This window comes from Erithacus rubecula, assembly GCF_903797595.1.
Source record: "Erithacus rubecula genome assembly, chromosome: 2".
In the NCBI taxonomy this organism is placed as follows: domain Eukaryota; kingdom Metazoa; phylum Chordata; class Aves; order Passeriformes; family Muscicapidae; genus Erithacus; species Erithacus rubecula.
In genome coordinates, this window is record NC_136685.1 from 54,446,897 (window position 1) to 54,464,916 (window position 18,020).

An 18,020-nucleotide genomic window follows, 5' to 3' on the forward strand; every position below is an offset into this window, starting at 1 on the left:
CAAGTGGGGCAGGATGAGCAGGGCATTCCCTTGGAAGGTGTGACAGTGATGTGCAGTGAAAGCCCCGCGTGTCCCCTCACCTGGGGCACAGTCAGATGGGATGGGAGCAGGGGTACACACCAGCCTGGCCCTGTCCCAGCAGGAGGAGCAGGTGGAGAAGAACCAAAGATCTTTAGCCAGGCAAGCTCAGGCATGAGCCAGGCCCCCAGCTGTTCAGCCATGTCCTCACTGAGGCATTTTTCACACAGGCAGAAAGATGCAGAATTTTAGGTTACAGCCATCACTGTTTTCAGGCCTGTGCCTTTTAAAGCATCATTCTGCTGCCTAAGCAACATTTTAGGGACCTGTGTACTACTTAGAGTCATTTGCCTGAAGCCACGACAGCCATTTGTGGCAGAACAGGGAAATACACCTTCATCCCCAGAGGCTCTGGCTAACACCATAACCGCACCGACGTCCTTCCTCTTTTCTCCTTCCTCCCAGCTGTCAGAACCGGCTTGAATCACACAAGAAGAATAGATTTTGATCACAGAGAGATGGGGCTGTGAGAGGTATTGCAATTAGACAGCTCTCCCTGAAATATACAATTTGATCACAAAAAGTCCATGCGGCACAGAACCAGCAGGACTGAGCCCACAGTGGTTTGTCAGAGATGAAATGGCTGCAGCCATATGAAATAAGAGATAGTTGTGGGGATGCAAGAGGAAAAAGCTGGTACTGAGGCGAAGAGAAATGCTGCAAAAGACATGTATTCAAAAGAAAGTAAAAGTCTTAGCTGTCATCCTATTTTTCTCAGTGGCAAAGTTTCCACCGATTTCAAGACAAAAGAGTGGCAAACCATGCACACAATTGCAGAAAGCGGCCACCAGTGTGCACCTCAGTGTCACTCCCTGAGCAGCTTTGAGATACCAACACTTCATTCCATCACAAATCAGCAGGACAAGTTTTGGATTTTTATTTTTCCAAACTGAAACATTCTGTTATATTCTGAAGTATACTTTGTTTTCAGTATATGACAAGATTTATTTTAGGCCTTGAGGTTTTGGCTAATGCTATGATAGAAAAAGCTGCAATAGTAAGTATAGAATGCCCTGCCAGTTTACAAAATCACAGAATACTCAGGGTTGGAAGAGACATTCAAGATCATCTAGTTCAGCTATCAACCCAGCACCACCATAATCACACCTAAACCATATCCCCAAGTGCCACATCCTGACACCTCTTGAACATTTGCAGAGAGAGTGACTCCACCACCTTCCTGTGCAATTTATTCCAGTGTCTGACAACTCTTCCAGGGAAAAAATATTTTTCTAATATTTAATCTGAACATCAGTTTAGTGTATAGTATACAGAATGTGAAAATTGAAATGACCAACCTTTTTTGTAGTTTCTTGCCAAAGTATTACAAAATTCAATAATTCACATTATTCTTTCCTTGATTAATTGAACAAGCACTTCCAGATTTCCACCCTACTTTCTGTTCATTACTTTTTACAGGCTGTACTTGTATAAACAGGAATTTTAATCTCAAAACATAAAGCTTGAATTTTCAAAATTCAGGCAAGTTACCATGTGCAACATCTTGCTCCTTCTAGTGAAGGAGACTTGCCAATTAATTATAATGAAATTGTGATTGTACCTGCTACCTTTCACAAGTTTTGGATCAGGCCTTTGTTAAAAATTGTTTAATTATATGTCTTATCACACTAAAAATCTAAAGATATGGAAATTGATCAAAAGTAATGAAAAAGTTTTTTTCTCAAGGCTTGTTCTAACTTGTTGCTTAAATTGCTCTAGTCAAATATTTAATTTATAACACTTTATTGAGTGCAAAAAACAGTGAAAACTAATAATGATTAAAAATAAAATTAATGGAATATTTCTCTCTATGTATAATAATCTCTTCAACAATTCACATTTTCTAAACTATAGTGCCATTCTTTGTTTTCATTGCACATATAGAAGTAGTAATGCATATGTGAATTGTTATCAAATATTCTGAGGTGTACATTTTATTGTGGTATGTTTGCAAAATTAATACAAGATGTATTCATCTCCCATTCTGTCCTTTATACTAATAAATCATAAAAAAATTAAAAAGACAGTAAGATGTGGAACAATATGTGGCCCTGTTTTTTTTCCAGTTCTCTAGGTTTATTAGGGTCCCAGAGTGTGTACTCCTACAGGAAGGGAAAAATGTCTCAGCTCTAGCCCCAGGTGGTTGGGTGAGTGCACAGGGAAGAGGACTAGTACTGATTTTATGGCTCTGCAGTCAGGGTGGGAATGAGCATGGACAAGAATATCTGATTTCATATGCACTCCATGAAAACTGAGAAAAGAATGGCACTGATGATCAGCCTAGTGCCAGGTAAGAAGAAACTGCATTTCCAAATTTGGGGTGAAGTGTCAAAATATTGTGATATGCTTCATTTAAAAAAAATAATTTCCAAAAGATTTCTGGTAAAACATTAAAGCAACTGTATCAAAGGACTATACATTGAAATGGTTCTGCTACATGATGTCAACTCAGAAGCACAAAGTGTTATTTTTCTCTCTAATGTTTAACAGAATATAGACATCATAGTAGCACTAATGTAGAAGTTCTAAAAAACTTTGAAATTAAAAAAAATTAAATAGCACAAGAAAAATAAAATAACATATAAAAGCTGATAATGATCATAAGATTCAAACTACTTAAAAGTTGAGTAAAGTCTTGTGCAATATTTGTTTTTTAACAGTGTCTTCTGATAATTTTTCAATATTTTAAAAGAATCTGATGATCTTAGGGAAATTATACATTTGGGTCATGCTAGTCCTTTTATTTTTTCATCATTTTGGCTTTTGAACAATAAATGTGCAACAATGGTATAAGAATCTAGTTCTGTTTGCATAACGATGACAGGATATGATAGGATATGGTTTCAAAGGTCTTTTCCCCCATGAATCATCTTTATTTTGAAATAAAATAAAACAAATTATCATCACACCTACAGTCAACACTTCCCTACTGAAATGCAACACCCCATAAGAGGAAAGCATATTTTGTTAGGAAGTATAGGAATAAGTACTCAGAGGAAGACCAATTATAACAAACAACTCAAGCTGGCCCCTGCTCTGCTAAACCCACAGGGCTGCCAGCATCTCTCCAGAACCCCACTGCCAGAGATGCTGTGCAAGCTGATGTGATTTCATCCATATGCCATAACCTGCAGGGTCTTAATTCCTGTTGCCTCGCTGTGGTTTGAAAAGCAGAAGAAAAGGACAGCAGGTAGGAAGTTGCTTACAGTCATTCTGCTACATTGTATGAGATTAAATGAGGGGATTTCCCATCAAGGTGAAAGAGAAAGCACACCTGTAAAGACTGAACATCAGCAATAATTTGGCATGATATCCTTCCTGCTCCAAAACCTGCTGGAACATTTTTCACTTTTTTCAAACTCTCTTTTGTGCTACAGATGAAAAACAATCTACAATTTTAAAGCTGCAAAGCTGTACTTTCCCACCTGTTCACGTCTTAACACGACTGGACTATTTTTGGTAGAAATACTGAAGAAAAAACTGCTTTTATACTTTTTCTACATCTTTGCCTTCCAGTCTTGTCCTATGATTTATTTTGTTTCACTCTCCCTTTCTCTCTCATGTGTCATCATGTTGACACTCTAAAAACTTCCACACCCTCTGTACTTCACCACCAGGACAGCCTGGACTTTTCTCGTGCTTGGATCCCTCACTTGGATGTCACTCTGCTGATAGAAGCCCAGAGTGCAGAAGGGAGATAAACCTCCTTTCTCCTATGTGAAATAACGGTTGGGCATGAGTTGACCAAAATATGTCCTGAAAGGGCCTGATCTAATATTCCTGCAATCAATGGAAGGCCTTCAACTGACTTCAGCAGGTCTCAGATAAGGACCCACATTAATATTGCCATTATCATTTGTAACGGAGGCTCTGAGCACTGATGTTTTTAAGAGTAGGAAACAACTATGGCACGGCATGTTTGTCTCTGCTGGTTCAAAAGAACATTATTTTCATACAAATTTTTATTTGCTTTGTTTTCTTTGCTGTTTTTATGTATCAGATGTGCCCTTGTTAGAGGTTCTCCCCATGTTTTGAAATCTCTCAAGCCTCAACAGAAAGATAAGAATATTAAAAACCAACAAGGAAGTTTTTCTCACAAATAGTTTAGGCATTTGGGATGATTAAGCTGTAAAGGAAAAAAAAAATAGTTTAGAATGATCCAGATAGAAGAATAAGTCCCACCATATTTAATCAGGTCTCACTTGTATGGGTGACAGTGGTACCATTACCCTTCAATGTTGTGTTGTGTTCCAGAATGAAACAGATCCTAGCATCTGACAGAAGAACCCAAACTGAAATTTCTCAGGCCGCAGATGCGAAAGACTATAAAAAAAGGCATAAATACTTATTTTCTTTTAGAAAATTGCCTAAATACTGTGTAATAAAAATCTGCAGATATCAGAAAAATTAATATCTCTGTTGACTGCCATTGTGTGGAAAAAAGAAAGAAGTGGGACAGAAAAAAAACTGTTTTAAAAGAGGGATATCTCTCAGAGTTCTTTTGCTTCAGTAAATTTCCATTTGATTTACATCACAATAATTTCAGTGACTGTCATGAACTTTAATAGATTAACTTTTGTAATGTCCTCTAAAGAATGGAGATGTTATTAACTCTTGTAAGAGTCCTTAAGGTGGACCTGCTGAAGATAGATTATATGTTTTGGATCATGCAGCATATCAATTGCAGCATGCAGTCATGCAGTCTTTTTGTCTGAAGCTCTGGCAAGTGAGCTCAGCAGCTCCAAGATTACACTGAGCACCTGAGGAAGTTGTACCTGTGTGAATTTCTGCTGGTCATTGCTCTTGCAGTCATTGCATCTGGGACTGACCTTCATGTGGTATGTTCTGGGCTTTGTCCTTTTCTCATTTAGATGAATAGAAAAATCCTTTGACTCTGCTATGAACAGGAGCAGGAATGTGATGTGCAAAGAGCCTGTTCAAGAACCAAATTCAGGGTTGCATCTGAGCAAGTCTGAATTCTGTCTAAATTGATGTATATACTTATATTTGTACATATCTTTTTCTATTAGTATGTAACAACCTGTTCCTTAGACTACTATACACTTTTACTTCCTCTCACTGATTTCTTACCCTCACCTTCCATCTTTGCCAGTCTAAGAGAGCTTGCCAAAAACTGTTGTTTGTATAGCCAAACCTCAGTACAGGAATGAAGCAGCTAATCAATAAACACTGAGGGCAGTCATGTATTGTCTCTAATAATTATCTAGTAATTTCTCCAATAGCTTCAGATTGCAGGTTTTACTAACTCATTACATCAAGAAGTGTATAGAGCTAGGAAATTTAAATGAAAGTAAATAGTATTATTTGTGTAAAGCTTGTCTGAAAAACAATACAACTTAAAAATAACATTTTCAGTTAAACTGATGAAGTACAAATAATTGAAATGTGTCATTCATACAAATTTTATCCCAAATGGATTGTTAGAGCTAAATTAATATGAGTCAGGCTGAACAAAAAGAATATGCTTTAGACCACATTTCACACTGTTTTCATTCAGTTTCCTGTGTGATTTCAAGATAAACAACCTTAACTTTGGTAAAGATGAAAATCTAAGTTTGGCCTTAGTACTCTGAAGCACTAAAACACTGATGAAGTTACAGAATAGCCAAAATAGAAGGAGTTCTCACAGGCAGCTACCAAGATTTTATACTGACAGTTAGATGTAGGAGAGAAATCCATCAGTTTGCAATTGTGTAGGAAGAGAATATTGGTTTGTCAACCATAGCTTTCCCAATCAAGCAGGGAGGAAAGAAAAAAAGAAAAGAAAATATGAAAGTCTTGAAATTACCAAGAAACTTAGCTATAGCTTAATGTCTAAATAAAGCTTTATGAGATGGTAATACAGCCAAAGGGACAGTGCAAAGTGCTTGTAGATGTAACTGTGAAAGTAATTAAATTTTTGACAAACCTAGTAACTGTTATTTCTGAAAAGGGTTGGTGGATGTCTTTCTAGTCACATGACACTGGCACTCAAGGAACTGAGATGATCCTAAGAAATAGGAAGTTGGCCATTTAACAAAGTATTTGAGACAGATGCTACAAAAGTATTTGCAGCTACTGAAAGGACACAGAAAAGCATAGCAAGCACATGTGATCAAAACCATAGGCAGTACTTAAAGAATGATCTTAATCACAGATGTGCTAGAAATGCAAAATGTAGGAAATGACAGAGGAAGGGTCATTTTTCAGTTGTGTGCTGAACAAAAGGCACCCAGGAGGAGCATGCAGAGCCATTCTTCTCAGGCTCTATTACTTGTGTTGCTAAGTGTGATGAATCCTGGAAAGCAGGTTTCCTACTTCATGGCAAGCACAGGAGCTTTAAAACAGGCTTGGTATTTCTACTGTCAGAGCTAGCACACAACTACCTGCATCACCAATCAGGCTAAAATAAGCCAGTGTTGCCTTCAGTAGCTCAGCAGGAAAACTGGAAGGCAAAGGGCAGTTCACAGAGCAGACAACACAGTGGGGCTGTTGGCCCTGTGCACAGGACAGACAGAGGTTTGCATCATACCAATATGTAGCATCATGCCAATGTATACCAAAGTAAAGGGGACATCTGAAGAATGTGGATCTCTTGAAGGTGCCAAGAAGGACGAGAAACTGGAGAGTGATGCAGCAGTGGTGCAGTGCTCATTTCTCATTTCTCAACATGCAGAAGATCACTGCAACTGGAGAGCATTTTCCTCATACAAAGGGAAGTAGCTGGTGGGCTTTGTGATGTTTTGTGATATGAGACCAGTGCAAGACACATATTCTACAAATGAATATTTGTGAGTTTCACTGCTGACTACAGTAGTGCTGAGGTCATTCTGTACAGTCAGCTCATCTGTATCAGAAAGGAAAGGAATACAGAATGACAGAAATCCTTCTAACACGGATTAAAAAAAATTGTGTAGCATACCAAATTGCCTGAAAATGTTTCTTGTAACACAAAGAATGATATTGGTCCTTTCCACATAAAATTAAAATGGTCCTCTTTCTTTCTGCTTGTTTGTTTGCCTTTCTTTCTTTCTTTCTTTCTTTCTTTCTTTCTTTCTTTCTTTCTTTCTTTCTTTCTTTCTTTCTTTCTTTCTTTCTTTCTTTCTTTCTTTCTTTCTTTCTTTCTTTCTTTCTTTCTTTCTTTCTTTCTTTCTTTCTTCTTGTTTGTTTGCTTCTTTCTCTCTTTTCTCTCTCTTTCTCTCTTTCTCTCTTTCTTTCTCTCTTTCTTTCTTTCTTCTCTTATATGAAAACAAGTGAAGCTTTTGTGACTTGTTCCTTACACAAAATTTTCTGTTAATACAGGATTGGGGTAAATTACTCCAAAGCTTTTCTTATGGAAAGATTTGATAACAATGGATATCCCAACCTGTCACCCAGTTACAGAAACAAAAGTCTTAACATATTTATGCTGTAGAAGAAAGCACAGACACCAGAGGGTCAGGGAACTCTATAGGCCATTGATCTGTGAGAAAGTCAAAACCAACAGAACTACATTTGCCTGACCAGTACCTTACAGAGTAGAGTAAACAATCATGCCTGCCTTTTCAAACAGTAGTGAATTGCTAGCTACAAGCAAAAAAAGCTTATTTTTTGTAGGTTTAGGGTAATCCCTAAAACCTGGAGAGGAAGCTGAAAATAGAAGACAGGATGGCCCTGAGGCCTTCAGAAACTGCTGAAAAACTCACTATTTCTAGAGTGGCCTACAGCGTGTAAAAAAAGCATGAGAATCTCGGAATTATGACACTTTAGTAAGACAGTAAAAAAAAAAGGTGATTTTCTGATAATACCAGCTTTGTCTGAGGGAGACTAGAAGCGTGGATATCAATCTTTGTGTGCTAGAGGGAGAGAAATAGCCAGCTGGGCTAGAATATTAGCCAAAACACTTATGAACTGTGTGATTGTCAAGTATGACTGAAATGTCACTAGGAAGGTTAAGACTGTTTTCTTAATGGGGAATTCCAGAGGAACTATTACTGAGGGAAAAAAAAAAAAAAAAAAAAAAGCCAGGGTTTATAGGGCAAGGTTTCAAAGCTTTGTTGGCAAGATATAATTTCTACTGCATTATCACCAGCCCTCAATGTCCTGAAGCAAAAGCAGAGACTGGAAGAAATGTGCAGACAAGATGATCCTTCCTTGGCACAGTTACGTACAGATCAGCTCCTGTTATGTCAGCTAAATAAAACAGACTTCACAGAGGAGCACTTGCCATCTCAGTGACTGACACTAGAAGAAGCTCTATATATCTGCCTGCCCATTCACAGAAGACAGAGGCTGTACAGACCATGTTGACAATGCCCAGCTGTTTCTGAAACATTTAGATGAGAATTTAGGTGAGGAGCAAAACCAAATTGTTTCAAAATCATGTGAGTACTTTTCTACAAAAAAATGTTGGTCTGTTATTATCAGGAGTACCTGAAACTGTATATTTAACAGAAACAGCAACAATGCCTGTATTTCTTGCAAAGAGGTATCTGAGGTTTAAAAAAATCACGTGATTTGACACCAAAGCAACCTCTGATAGTGTAAAAATAAGTTTCATACATATTTTCTTCAGTCAAATGTGTTTAATTTGAACAGCATGAACTGGTTTATGTCTCTGTTTAAAGCACTCTGAAGAAGCAGCTCCTGTGACAAGCTCATGACATTAATTTGACTAAGTCTGAAAACTAGAGATGGACCATTTAGGCATTGTCATTGAATACTTCAATTGGAAACTTTAAAAATGTTTCTCAGTTCTGTCCAAACTCCTCTAGATTTAGTTTTCTTCTATCCAAGAGTAAATACCTTCAGCTTCATTCTCTACCTCTAGAAAGCACTAGATCCAGGGAAGAGAATTTGTGAGTTTGTGTTAGCTTACCACACTGAGATTTAGGGCATCTGAGGTGAATTTTAATGTCCCTTCCAGTGTAATCAGATAGGTCCTAATAGTGTCTATGGAAATGTCATTTGTCACAGCTCCATAGTGGCACTTAGCTGGTGTGTAGCCATTGTTGAGTTCTAGTGCCTCACCCTAAGAGCTGAGTCTGCTCTCCAGTCATATTTCAGCAGAGAGCAGGGCCATGAGCAGATATTGGCCTCTTCATCAAATTAAAACAACATCTGACAAGTGATAGATCAGTAAGGACAGGTGCTTTATTTATTCATTTGAACCCCTTAGCAATTTAGCTGGTTCCCTAATTGTCTTGTTTAAGGAAAGTGAGTTGTCTCCACTTGCCTTATATTTCTACCCACAAAGCACTAAGGATCTACGTAATTTTATCATTCTCAGAGCTACTAAAGGTGCCTTTACCTACTTTATTTTTTCTTTTCTTTTGCACAGCAATTGCACCCAGTGGAAGACTGCCTCCCTGTTAGTGACCAGTTTAGAGTCAGATATTTGAGAAGATGAAATGGTGCTGTAATTTTGCTTGTGTATTTTTAAAAAATCATTCCCCAGAGGAACTGCAATCCCTTATATTTCTAACTGAGAAAATGGATCATCCCTGAAAACTGCAATTTACCTAAAACTGAAATTAAAAAATTAATGACAGTTTCATGTGAAAAGAGAGACAAACACTGAGAAATAATATGTAATTGCAAGTGGAAAAAAAACCTAACTGAGCATAATAAAATTATTATACTCATGCTTTATTCTTAATGAACCAAGCAGTAAATATTTTATTGCAGAACTAAGACTAATAGGTCACTAAATAAATAAAATTTTTTTCACAAAAGTAATGTTGTATAAGCCCCTCAGAAAGTTTTCATCAGAAGGAAAGGGAGAAATATCCAACTTTGACCTAAAAATACAGACCAGAAAAGCTGTATTTGGGTTCATATGATTCTAATCTAGAAACAGTAACCCCGTCAAAGGGAAGTCCAAACAACTGCTCCCACAGCAAGTTCACCTTAGATAAGATCTTGAGCACTGTCAATGCTCAGTTTCTGTAGCATCTCCAAAAATAGCTGAGGAATCAGAACCCAAGTGCAGACCTGGTGGACAACAAGCAGATGATGGGCTAGCTCCCCTTTCAAGGCTCTTTGTGCTTTACAGTGCTGACAATACTGCAGCTTGCTTTCGTCAGTGTACTATCCAGATATGACTCAGAAGACATATGGAGAACGTGTACTAACAAGATTCAATTTTTAAAGTCACTTTTCTGCTCAAAACCACACTGTAAATAAATTTTTTAAAAAATTAAAAAAAAAAGAAAATAAAAAAGAAAATAAAAAACCCTCAAAGTAAAAAAAAAAAAAAAAAAAAAAAAAAAAAAAAAAAAAAAAAAAAAAACAAACCAAAAAACCCACAACAAAGATCTGCCAAACTGACAAAAACTGTCACTAATAGATATATAAATCAATAGGTGGCCATCTCTTGCCCTCTAACTTCACTGGGGATTGGAAAGAGGAAAGGTACTTGATGTGTAACTATGAAAAATGTTCATTTGAGGAAAAGTTTTAGATTAGCAAACCAGAACACTGAATACTATCTAGATTGCAAAAAAAAAAAACTTGGTTTATGGCAGATGAACATATTGGTTACTATTCAAAAGAAGGAAAAAAGAAATAAGATTTCAGTTTGCTATTGAAACTATTACATCACAATATGCCTGCATAATAAGAAGTGCCAATAAACAGGAGAATAGGCACTTATGAAGCCCAGTTTGGAGCTATATGCATGGCATGGCCATTTGCTGGGGAATCTGTAATCCATACTAGAAAGCAACAGTAGATGGCCTACTTTTCACAAAAAATGAGAGCTAGAGAAAACCACATTGTGCCATAGGGAGGGGAAGCACAGGCATAGCCTTCATTATTAATTGGCATACACAGAAAGAGCAAGCAGAAACAAGACAAGTAAAAGAAAGAAGGGAATTCTCCCCGGAAACATATGGGAAGCACAAAACAGAAGTAATAAAACATTAAAGAATAGGGATACAAACACCATCATGTCCAGAGAGTGCAGTCATTAGTAATGAACATAATGAAAGCACTGGAAGGGTGAATGTGAAAGTTAATGGCTTCTTTTACACGTGTGAGAGAGTGTGCAGAAAAAGAAGAGGGTAACTAAATAAGAAACATATGAAAGAGTCTTCCAAGTATCATTTTCTATATAACTCACCAGGCTTCACTAAAGGGAGAAGTAAAGGAAAGCACAGAAAATTCCACTTTGACACCTGTCTTTCAAAGCTGATTTCATTTTCACAATTATCTTTGTAGTTACTGCACAGCAAAAAGCCAAGCACTGCCAGCAAGTATCTCTGGCCACAGACCTGGTGTTCTACTCACTCTCTTTATGGGCCCACTAAACCATCTCCATTTTATAATTGGCCACCAAGGATAATTTTCCAGCTGATTTTGCCATGTAAACCCTATAAAGGCTCAAAGAAAGGCTCCCTAAAGAAAACTAAGCACCCAGCACTTCTCTCTTCAAGATGCTGAGCACAAGCTTTTTCAATATTTTTGTCTATCCTTTTCCTTTCTGGTTGAGGTCTCAAAGCACAGGTTGCCTGATGTTGTCAATTGACATTTACAAGACACCTTGGGAAATATTTTTGAAGGTCACAGAAGTTATTTCCAGAGCTGAAAAAACAGTGCCTGTAAACATGCAATTTCAAGAATTATGGCTAAAAAAGATATTTGGTGAACACATTTTCAAAGTTTATACCCAAACTTTGTTGGGCACAAACACTTAGCAATAACACAGTGATTGCTTCAGAGTTATCTAAGTGATAGCAATCACCTATTCAACCACTTGGTCTTGCTTCTAACTAAGATCCAGCAAACTTCTTTAAAAGCTAACAGTGTGATGTAGGAGTAACTTAATGGAATGGCCTTCCTTATGGGCACAAGGAAGAGAGGAAGGAGCACTGCTGTATTTGTATACACAGCTCTACTGCAAACATAATTTGACTATCTCTTAAACAGCAGTAACAAGGCTTGCAAGATACAGAAATGAAGGTGATTAATTCTGTCTTGGCCTGAAAAACTTACTTTTCTTGCCAATATTTTGGCACCTCCTACTGACTAATGCAGAATGGAGTGACATAGGGTCTGAGGATGTAAAACAGATATGGTGAAAATGAAAAGCTTTAGTAGCTAGCCTGCAGTAGTTTATCACAGCAGTAGAGTAAGCGTGTAGGAGAGTGGAAACAGATTGATTCCACTTTACAATATTCAGTCAGTTAAATGATGGGAGAAGGTCTGAAAGGGGCAAGGTTATAAGCATATAAAATAAAAAATATTAGATAATAACAGAATACATGGGAAATAGGGCTTTGTGTGAGAAGTGTGTCATTGACAAATCTAAAAAATAAGATTAGTAATGGGTTAACATCCAAAAGAAAACATGTAAGAAATTACTGCAGCCAGTGAGTTAGAACCACAAGAGACAGATCTCCTTTTCATATCTTCCACTAACAGGAGAAATTAATGAATTTTAGAGACAATGGACTTGACAAGAGTCTGCCCATTCTTTCATTTAAACTGGTGTAAATCACCTTGTATTTCCTTCCAATTTATCAAGTCAATAGAACAAGAGGGAAGGCTGCTATAATGGGGAATCAGGCCCTTCCCACTACAGGACAGTGAAAAAAGGCTAAATGCAAGGAGCTGGTGTCTGTAGGACCTTGCTATGTTGTGCATTGCACAAACAGGTGTGCAAGCTCATTTACATGTGTTTACTCTCAGCTATACTGCTATGGCTTATAGATTAAGCTCTGCTTTCAGTATATCCAAATATATCTATAGAACCTCAAGAAACATCACCGGAGTTGCTTTGCATTTACAAGAGCAAAAATGGGAGAGAAGGAACAGACAGAATTCTCAGCCGAACCTGTGCAAAAGTGCACCTCCCTCAGAGGACTTTTAAAAGCAACCACGAACAAAAGCCTCTCTGCTTGCCAGCCAGGCATACATTATAGTAACCACACCCTTGTAGGTAAACATGTACATAGAACAAATCACTTCTTTTGTGAATAGGGTTTACTTTGTCATTTTGAAATGCATATTGCTGTTCCTTGACATATTAGTATGCTTAAAGGAATCATTTAAGGAAATAAGCTTATTTGCCTATGTTTACACTTAATTTGTCCTCTCCTCTGTTGCTAATCAAATTTGTCTAATATTTTTATCACATCATATTTTATATAAAAAATAAATAAACATAATGATGGCCTTTCAAGTAGTAGTTGCTAGCAATAAAATAAAGTCAAGAAATCACATGGTCTCATGTGTGATGAAAGTAGTTGGAAGGGCTTTATTGCTCCAGGTGACATACAATGTCAATACCCCACCATATTGCAAATTTCCTACTACTTTGGGTCCCAGTGCTCTGCTGGAGGTTAAAAAGATGAAGTTGAAATACGTGCCATTAATGCTTCTTATTGTTAGTACTGTGTTCCAAAAAGAAATTAGATTGTTCTGTGTGATGATGCAGGACATTACAAGGAAAAGCTAGTTTTCAGAAGAGGCCCTGCACTGGGAACACCACAGAGCCCACCTTGCTTGGGCAGCTTGGATGTGAGGTTCTGCTGGTGTCCAAAGATCTGGTGCCACTTGCCCCAAGCCTCCCTTTGCACCTACTGTATTGTGCTGTTCCAGAACAAATGAAAAAACAGCTTTTGTGCAACATATGTTCAGTTCCTATAGTAAGCTATTTTTGCAGTTGGAAGGCCTCAGGCATTACTATCCTTCCAAGCTATACACAAACAAAGAAGGTTTACCACAAAAAAGAGCCTCTGCTGAAGAGTATAAGGTTTACCTTTGCTCCCTCACTCAAGATCCTAATTTCATCAAGTTCTATAAAATTTCAATTGATTCAGTTCCATCTTATCATTGAATTCTTATTGCTACCTAAGGTCAACTATACTTTCAAAATAAATAAAGATATAATGCAATCAACTGGTAAGTCTAAACCATTGCTATCCTATTTCTGTTGCACACCAGAACACATTGGGTTTTCAGTGTAGGTGCTCTGCTATAATCAGGGTAACAGTGGTCTATAGGGTTCTAAACCTGCATGTGCAGAAACCAGAGGTACAGACTTAAAGATCTAGGCTACACCATATTCCCTGCTGGAGTAGGAGCCAGCAGAGCACCTCTTCTTTCTCTAAGCACAGGGGTGCATATCCTAGGAAAAGTCTTGTTTCCAGATGCTAAAAGTTTCCAGACTAGCCTTTCTCTTGCTTTGCAGCCTGGCTGCAAGAAAAGGTGAGTGTGATGTGTGGAGGTAGCTGCATCTCCTGCTGGCTCACATCTGCTGCCATCTGTTTTGGCCTTACCCAGGATCAGGTTATGTCCATTTTCAGCAGGGGACATGGTTGCCACTCACACCAAAGTGTTTGCTGTTCTTGGAGTCCTGGCACACATGCAAATCTGGGTGGCAACTTATCCAGTTGCCTTTGAGGCAGGTATCCCTCCGGAAGACACCAGCTTGGCCCTCACACACTGAACAGGTTACTGGAACAAAAATGTTAATGCAATAGTTGAACATAACTTGTATTCCACAGGCAGGGAAATGTGGCTAAATATCTGTCTCTAAGTGACCTGGTACATGATAAAAGAGGCATTAAACCCTGGTCTCCTGCCTCCTTCCCCTGAACTTTTAATCAATCTTCTTATCTCCTTTTATGAGGAACTTGTAAGGAAGTCTACATCAAAGGAAAACATCCATTTTTATTTTGCTTCAGATGTGTTAACAAAGCTTATTAAAAACATTTCTGGCCAAAATACCAAAAATCACCTTATGTTCAATTATAAAAACGCCAGAACTGCATTTGAAACTTTACCGTAACTACAGTCTAAAAGTGAAACTAAAAAAGTAAAAGTTGCCTGCTGTTTTATGATACACAGACTGAAAGAAATGTAGAAAGTAAACAAAAAAGCACATATAAATATGCATTTTATAAAAATGCTTCTCAAATTCTAAGATATATTTGCACCAGAGGGAAAGGTGTCAATTTATGAGATTTTTAATAGGAAAAAAACCACATGTGATCATACAAGTTGTTAGACACTGATTTCACAGTATTCCTTGCAGATTCTGTGACAAACACAGAAAATATAGGTAGAGACTGCTGCTGAGATTTTCCAAAGCCTCAAAAACTGTATACAACTATCTCCTGTACATTTGGAAAATCCTGGTGTTCAGGCATACTGTTCTTCTCACAGCTGAACTTCCTTCATGATTCCTTTTCTACTTGGTTACACCTAGTTAATTGATGTTGGCAATACTCAGCCCAAGTCATGCCAGCTAAACAGCACATCACAACAGGAAAACACTAAGGAAGAAGACAACACAGCTCGGATTTGATATTTAACCAGGATTCCTGAAACTTTCTTCACATGCTTTTAAACTTCATCTTGAGGTTTATGCTTGTAGTGGAGGTGCAGGAAATCAAGTAATTCAACTTGTATTTACCATTTATATAATCACTTTTATTAAATTGCCTATATAATTTGTGTAAGTTAAAAAAAAATCTCCAGAACATGCAGTTACACTGTTTACAATTACTCTGTCAGTTGATGCAATTACTATAAATAGGCTCAGAGACATCACTAATTAATGAAGTTGGAAGGGTAATGTAAGAAGAAGTCTGCTACTTCACATTTAAGGCATATGATATCCAGGTTGAGATGTAGAAGGGTGATTTCTTTTGGGCTTTGGCAAGAATATATTATGAAGAACTCTCACACATCAAAGTCTCCCAGGTTACAGATGCTCGGGAAATAAAGGAAAAGTATAGTTGTGGCTTGTTTCTAGCTAAATTTTAAACATTAAGAATGAAGCAACATCAGTGGAGTGCATGCACACCCCATACTGATTTTAGTGGGGTTTATATGTGCAGAGTGAGTTGTGGAAGATTGACCTTTAAACCTGGAGCAGAGGTGGGATTTCCCTCTCTGTTTTGAACACAGTAAGATGTGTTTTATTTGCAATTTTATGGAATCTTACAAACCAAAGGTAGTGGATTCTTTTTTCAACCCGTGACAAAAAAATGTGTTTCTTCAGTCACTGTAAAAGAAATGCAGTCTTGCAAAAAAGCTGTCAGTAGAAAATTGTGCATATTAACAACTCTCTCAAGAGCAATAATAGACATTCTTTGCATTTATTCAGCAAATTTACATCCAAATCTGGAAGATGTTAGATTTATCTCAGTTAACACCGAAATATTTGCAAAAATCAGTAAGGGAAAGGGTTTCCTGCAGAAGGAAGAGATAACCTTGCACAGTTTTGTTTGTACCTCTCTGGGATACTGTAGGCAAAATGACCACACTGCTTCAGTGAAAAGTGCATTTTTAGTCACAGAGAAGTAGCACACATCCTTAACAGTATATCCAGTGAATCCTGTCATATCCTTACAGCTGCACTGATGACAGGCCCACCTTTGGGCCTTCTGTGTATGTAAGCAACACACCCTCAGAGCAGTACTCAGAGAACTCTCTTACTTCTAAATAACTTTCTCTGAAGGGCTCAGGAACATTTTGCACACACAAAATTTACACTCCTGCAGCTTATTATTAGTTTTGATTTTGTAACAGTAATATCCCTACCACCTGGCAACACTGTGGACACTAAGACATCTTTCTGTATTTTCTCTGGCTTCTTGATTTCTTTCATTGCCCAAATAACTATTTAATGGGGGGGAAAAAACAAACTACAAAATAACTTTAAAACCCAATGGATACGAGTAGCCTTGCTCTCTGCTGACGCCAAAACACCTTTTGCACAAAAGTGTAGAAGGGAGCTGAATTAGTCTTCAATTAGCATTAAACCTCTTCACATCCTCGCAGCGAAATGCTTTACAGACACGGCAGCGTACAAAGCCCCTTCACTCTGCACCAGAGCAGGAGTCCGGTGCAGCAGACCCAATTTACAGGCAGGCAAACAGAGGCTGGCAGACACGGCACCTCCTACCGGAGGCTTGGGTAGGGCAGAGCAGGAACGCCGCGCACCCTGCGGCCACTTCTGCGCGAGGTGCGTCCCCACAAGTGATGCGCCCGCTCGGGAGCCACCGCCCGGCTGCTGTCCGTGTCCGTGCCCGTGCCCGTGCCCGTGCCCGTGCCCGTGTCCGTGCCCTTGCCGCGTCCGGGAGCGCAGCGGGCGGAGCGGGGCTGCCGCGAGCAGTGCCCAGCACCCGGCCCGGCCCGGCCCGGCTCGCAGCCCACCGCGCCCTCCGGCAGCGGCCCCGCCCCGGGCCGGCCCGCCCCGTCGGCAGCTCATTGATGAGCTGCGGGCCTTTGAGGAAAGGGCGAGTGCGCCGAAACCGCTGCAAAGCCAGGATTTTTCAAGCGGCAGCGCAGCCTGGGAACTTTGCATGTTTCGCCATCTTTCACATCCTGACTCATTTCTGTATCAAAAAACGTGTTCTTTGGAGCTCATCGGACACCCGCCGCCCCTCCCGCCGCCACGGCGGCAGTCAGCATCCACCGCCGGGCAGCAGCAAGGGGAACTATAGCAGAAATCCCCCGCGGCCAGGCAACCGCAGCCGAGCCCCGGGCAGCCCCGGGCCCCTCCGAGTTCCTTTTCTACCACCAGCGGGGCTGCTCGCCCCCCGAGGGCTGCAGCCCGCACGCCAGGCAGGGAGCGGAGCAGGTGCACCGGCCCAGAGCCACCTCCCCCCGCGAGCACCGGGGAGGCACCTGCGCGGGCCGGGGGCCGGCCGAGGGGTCTCGCCCCAGAGTTCTCGCCCCGTGGCCAGGCTCGCCTTCCCCGCCCGCCGCGCACAGGGGAGAGGGGCACCCCTCGCCCCGACAGCTCCCCCGGCCACAGCCGCGGGGGCCGGGGCCGCGGCCGCGCCGTCCAGGGCCCGCGGGCGGGAGCGGCGGCGGCGCTGGCGCGCGGAGCTCCCGCCGCCAGCGCGCGGGAGGGGCGGGGCGCGAGGGCCCCGTGGGGCGCGCGGCCCCGGTCCGCCCGCCCCGCGCCCCGCCGCCGCGGCACGGGCCCGCCAGGCGCCTGCGCA